We start from the raw sequence: 6281 nt of genomic DNA on the forward strand, positions 1-6281 counted from the left end.
CCAGGTGCCCTTCCAGTTCTGAAATTCTAAACTCTCTCCTTAAACTGTGCCATGTAGTTGGAAAAGCCATGCACTGAGCTGCATGAAGAAAGGGGCCCCTTTTTGTGAATTCAACAGCCGGCACACAGAGGTAGCCCCTGTGCTAGCTGAGGTCCTCTCAGCAAGTCGAAAGGTAAGAGCTGCATCCCCAACTTTGTCACGTACTAACCTGCCGTGTGTTCTTAGGTTGTCTGCTCTGAATCTTTTCTTCCTTCACGGTCAAGGTTGTGGTGAGGATTAGGAGAGCTCTTGGCAATGACTGCCCCTGGAGATTCCGAACGTTCAGTTCTATTTATTGCTACTGTCATCTCATAAGCCCCTTCTCCCTCCAGCGTTCTATTAGGGATCACTTGCTTTTGCCTGAGAATGGAGACCCGAACTCTTTTTTACCCCAGGACAGCTGCAAACCTGAAACAAAGCGATGACTTTCAGAGTGGAAATTCACACACCCAAGTAGATCTCTGAAGGAGAGATTTGGGGGGCCACAGGACCTCAAATCACATCTTAGAGGCCACCAGCCGATCCCATGGGATGGTTTCGCTGAGCTGAAGAAGGGACTTATAGGAAGGAAGCAGGCACAAAGGCCCAGGAAGGCAACTAGAAGACAAGCACTAACACCATAGACACCTTCCCGCTTCCCTGGAACCAGTAAGCAGGGCATGAGCCTTCGAGTGCGGTATACCCTGCCACCTTGTGGCTATTTGCTAGACTGCCTCAAATGTGTAGGTCCCGGAAAAGCAATCAGACCAACTGGAACCCTAATCACCCCTCACTCTCTAGCTCCATCCTTCAACAGACCTGTACCGATGCCCATGATGGTTCCGGCTGAGGAAATTCCTGGATGGTTGGTCCTGAAGGAGTTCCTGGGGTGGAGTGCTGAGGGAGAGTAGGAGAAAAAGGACATGCTAAATAGAGGACATGGTGTATACACAGACTGCAGCCTGGATTGTCGGGGAGGTGATGCATTTCTCCACTCCCCTGGAAGACAGGGGACCCAGGTAGAAGTAGTGAGAGGTGAGACACAGTTGTACTATCAGAAAATGATGTGTGTGAAACCCCAAGTCAGGGTGGGCTGGGAAGAAGATGGACAGAAGCCACCCCTGGAATGCAGCTCAGTTCAGGGATACAGGAACTGTCCGGCTCTATACAAAATGGCCCCAGACTTGTGTGGCCATGCCCTTCTTTCTTGAGGGTCATAGCAGACCCCTCCTCCTGACATCTTCCCATGATCCAAATGAGTTTCTAAATGTGATGGGACCTCAGAACATCTCGAGCTTGAAAGGGGACCTTAGGGTCACTTAGCCCAACCCTTTCCCCACATCATCACTGTCAACTGGTTCTGTATCTTCTGGGAACTCACCTCAGCAGTGAGCTCAGGAGCCCACTCAAAGCCCCTTCCACTCTTACACATCCGTTCAGAAATCCTTTCTTTCACCCAATGGAGTTCTGCAATTTTATAATTCCCAGCTATGGGTCCAAGTTGTGTTCCTCTAGGGTCATACCAAGGAAGTGATTAGAAATATGAAGCTATTTGAGGAAGGCAATCATTTAGGCGCTGCTCTAAGGTTTCTGGTAATAGAAAATCATGGCAGCATAAGGCTGGGGTTTTAGTGGAAAGAACACTGGCTTGGGTATTTGGGGAGCTGGGTCCTCCCCCTCATAGAATGTCTTTGCTAAATGTCGCTTGGCTTTCTTTTATGCATCATGAAAGAACTGGATTAGATTAGAGATTCCCAACCCTGGCTGTACATGAGTGTAACCGGGGGAGCAGTCAGAAGAACACTTAAATGCTCCTATGGCGAGAGCTGCTGGATTAGACTCTTGGTCTCCAGTTCTTGTTAAGGGGCTTTTATCAAACCTGTAATAGTCTGGGATATGCATTCTTAGCAATTCCTATTCCATAAGGACCTATGTGAATCCAGATTTTTCTCCCTTATGCTTAACCGAAGTGTGGTTACTGAGCACAGTTACTGTGTCCTCTAATGTTTTTCTGATGTGAGACCCACCAATGATATGAGAAGCACGGTTGGGTGGAGGAGAAGTGGAGAAGCATTGCCTGACCTCAGCCAAGTGACCTGGTCTCTTTGCATCTCATCCTCCTCACCTATAAGAGGTCACCCGAGCCCCACTCCATGGGCTGTGGTAAAGGTAACTGAAACCATGGGGACAAAGCCCAGTGTCTGGCCTTGAGAACATCCTCAAAATCTTGGTTCCCTTTGCCTTTGGCAGCAGGGAGAAAGTAAAAAGGGAAGATGAGGATGGTGTCACTTCTGAGAGCATCTCACTATCTATCCCCTCTCCTACCAACAATCCCCATCATGGGTTGAATTGTGTCCCCTCAAAATTCATATGTTGAAATTCTAACCCCAGGAACCTCAGAATGTGACCCGATCTGGAAATAGGGTGGTTGTTGATGTAATTAGTTAAGATGAGGTTCTTAGAGTGGGCTCTACATCAGTTTGATCGATGTCCGCATAAAAATGGGAAGATGAGACACAGGGACATACATGCAGGGAGCATGTGAGGGTGAAAGCAGAGACCAAGGTGATGCTTCTACCAGCAAAGGAGTGCCAAGGATTGCCAGTAAACTTCTGGGAGCTGGGGAAAAGACTGGAATAAGCTCTCAGAAGAAACCAATCCTGACAACACCTTGATCTGAAACTTCCATCCTCCAGATCTGTGAAACAATTCCATTCTGTTGTCTGGGCCACACAGTTTATGTGACAGCAACTGTAAGAAACTGAGCCAACTCCAGAGGTGGCTCCTATGGGTGGCATCAAGGAGGACAGCTCTTTCTAGACAGAAGGAGGCACTGCAGTCCCACAGGAAGGAGGAGGATGTGTGAAAGCCCTGAGAATGTTCCTGCTGGATTCCAGCTCAGCAAGCTGTCTGCCTCGTTCAAGGAACAACTTGACATTCTGAACCTCACCCTGCTCAGGACTGTCACTCATTAGCCATAATGTTGTATCCCTGTGTTTCTTTGTGATGTTACCTCCACATTTCTCCATGTTTTGTTTTCCCAATTTGACCACACACTCCTTGAATGCTGGGATGATGCTATAAAGAAAAGTGAGAGTCAGGGGCCCTCACTGATAAAAATTCTTGGTGTGGGGCACCTGCATGGCTCAATCAGTTAAGTGTCTACCTTCAGCTTAGGTCATGGTCCTGGGGTCCTGGGATTGAGCCCAGAGTGTGGAGCCTGCTTCTCCCTCTCCCTCTGCTACTCCCCCTGCTTGTGTTCCTACTTTCTAATAAAATCTTTAAAAAAAATTCTTGGTGTGACCTTAGGGACATCCCTTCTCCCTTCTGTACCTAGTGTCTTCATCCGAGAGATAGGTGCATAATCTTTAAGGCCCCATCAAGTCACCGTATTCTGTGATTCTGACTTTTAGCATCCTTGTTATTTAACCAACCTGCTTGCTTGGGATGCAAAAGGAAGGGAGACTCAGGAAACGCATCTTGAGATGTGCTGACAAGCCAGCCTTTTGGGGTTAAATGTGTCAGACTCATTTAATGAGAGGGCTGGACCCCAAGGGCTCAGGGGTTAGTATGTACTGCAGTGGCTCCCAGCCCCACTGGGTCCCCTTCCTAGGCTCTAGGGCTTCCCACTTCAACACCCACCTGTCTATAAATCCTCTCCCTTAGTGATTGCCGATGCTTCATCCTTATACTGCACGTGCCTGACCTCATGCCCATGGCGGGACTGAGCTCCAGAATGCCTGTTAGAAGCTGCCTGTGGCTGCTTCGGGGGCTTGGAAGAACAATGTTACCTTCCCGTGGGGCTATAGTATTTTGAGTAGCTCATTTGTCTTACCTCTGAGGGATCACAGCATGTCTCAGCCTCCACTAAGAAGAAGCCTGGACCTGATATAAGAGTCTTTAAGGATCTTCCTAATGGCAGATAGTCCAGAGGCTGGAGCAGCTGGGTAAATCATGCTCTTCTGGTTCCAGGAAACAGGGACTCACACAGACCAGTTCAAGTAATGGTGGGTGGTATAGCAGTGAAGGCAGGGACCCGATTGAAAAGTGCTTATAAGAGGGTTGGAATCTTTTAGAAATTGAAGACTGGACACTCAATGACGAGCTTCATAGAACCAGGTACTAGAAGGTCATTCTACTTCTAAGCTTCCTCTGGGGACCTCACTCCAGTGCTCTGCGGCTAATGTGACCCCACTGCTCTCCAGGGATTCACTTCTGTCGGCATCTCTCTGCTTCTCTTCCCCATTAGTGTTCTCCGAGGCATGCTTCTGGTAGAACACGAGGCAGCAAAAGTGAAGACGCGTGAGTGAATGTTTTTATTGTGAAAGCACTTAGTACTTCGTTTTTTTTTACATTTATATTCCCCAAATTTATATTTGGGGAAAATGCACACCTAAGAAGTATATCAATTTAAAATCAGTACATAAATAGTCAGGGTGGGATGCTATAGCAAAATCATGAAGGTGGGTCACACATGACCAAAGTCTGAGAAACCCTGGAGTGGCTGTCCTCGGATCCAGTGTCTACCCTCAGACAAATCAGCGTTCAGGGAAGTAGGGTTGCCTGATGTCGGATACGGCTGCCCAAGTTCTGGCTCTTCTCCAGAGGCTGAGGACAGAGCAGTATCTTCAGGAAAATTCTGTGGGCGGGGGCAGCTTGAGGTGTTACTATGGACCTCTAGGTTGAGTTGTAGTTCTGGGGGCCACTGTCCGGGAGTGTCTGACGTGGGCGTGTGGTTTCCAGCCTTCTGTGACCTTACTCTGAGTGGAGGTTGTGAGAATTGAATGTGATCATTGATACAAAGGTGCTTTGAAAATCAAAGTAAGGAGTCAGTAGGCAACCTCCCTCTGCTCTCCCGCCTCAGTCTCTTCATGGGGCGATGACAGATTGAGCTGACAGAGGGAGCTTCCAGCTTCTTCGTAGTTCTGCTTGGTTATAAGTGCCCTGCCTCTTCCAGTTTAGCCCCCAACCACCAACCTGGTGTCCAGAAACTTTTCCTCTAAAATGCCAACAATATAGAGAAGAAGATCACGAGCCCCCTATTCTCTAAGTTACGTATTTGTAAAATGTGGCATTCGTGCCCTGCTTTTTTAATAAAAATTCCATATTCCCTTGGCCTAGCTTATCTCTTTAGAGATGTTTGCTTTTTACTTAGATTGTCAATTGGCTCCAGTTTCTCTTTGATCTTCCATTTTGTTTGAACTCGAACGCCCTGGGCCCACCGTCTTTCTATTAAACAGTAATGACACATACACGAATTCATTTGGAGGCCCTCTGGGAGCGAAGGGGCCCTGGGGCAGCCTCCCTCAGGCCTGTGAATTGTCATTTCTGAAGGCTTCTGTTTTGTAAGTTCTTTTGCCAAGTTTCTATGGGAGCGAGGAGATCATCTTCTCCCTTTTCAAAGAGCAGGGTGAGCTAAGGCCTCAAGCTGGCAAGTCCTCTAAAGTCATTTTTCAAAGGAAACCTGAACCCAAAGGCCATGTGGCTGGCAAAGGGTGGTGTGACTTTGTGAAGCTCTCTCTGGGGCTTTGGGTGCTCAGCCCCCACAGACCTCTCAGCACGTGCCCGGAGCCTGTTGCAAAGGCTCTGCCAGGGGCCACCTCTGTCCAACCACTGGCCAGAGGGCCCAGGGAGGCTGCTCCACAGCCCCACCCCATGGCCACCCAGCAACCAGGAGAGGGCGAGTGCGGACTTTCTCCTCTGGGCCGGGGGCCAGGACCATGCTTGTCCTCACTGCTCTTAGGTCTCATCAATCAAACTTGCTCCTTGGGGCTTTTTGAGGTGAAACAAAGCTGGATGCCAAAGCAAGCTGGGGTGAACTAATGTCTGAATCATGGACTCATAAATTATCTAGTTAATCTAATCCTCTCATGCACAGGTTGGGAAAGGGACACAAAGGGGAAATGGTTGTCCCAAGTCACAGAGGAGGAAAGGGCTGCTTTCCCCCAGAGTTCTCTGGACCAAGAGCACTTCTCCAGGGATGGAGGTTTGCTTGGCTGGATGCGAGTCTATACGTACCTGTCAGTCATCAATCACACAGCAGGTACCGGAGATGCTCCAAAGGCACCAAGGATGAGAAATGTATGACAGGGCCAGACCTGTTCATATTGTCCCCTGAACCCTAGCAGAGAGAAATTGTTTATGAAGCCGGGAGGCAAGAGGCACTTTCACAGAACGGGCAAATTCTCCAAGACACAGAGAAGGAAAGGAGGCCTATACCTTTCATGTCAGAAGAGCTAAAAGGGAAGTCACAAAAGTTTAGC

Source organism: Lontra canadensis, unplaced genomic scaffold (assembly GCF_010015895.1).
Source record: "Lontra canadensis isolate GAN:19392208 unplaced genomic scaffold, GSC_riverotter_1.0 scaffold56, whole genome shotgun sequence".
In the NCBI taxonomy this organism is placed as follows: Eukaryota; Metazoa; Chordata; class Mammalia; order Carnivora; family Mustelidae; genus Lontra; species Lontra canadensis.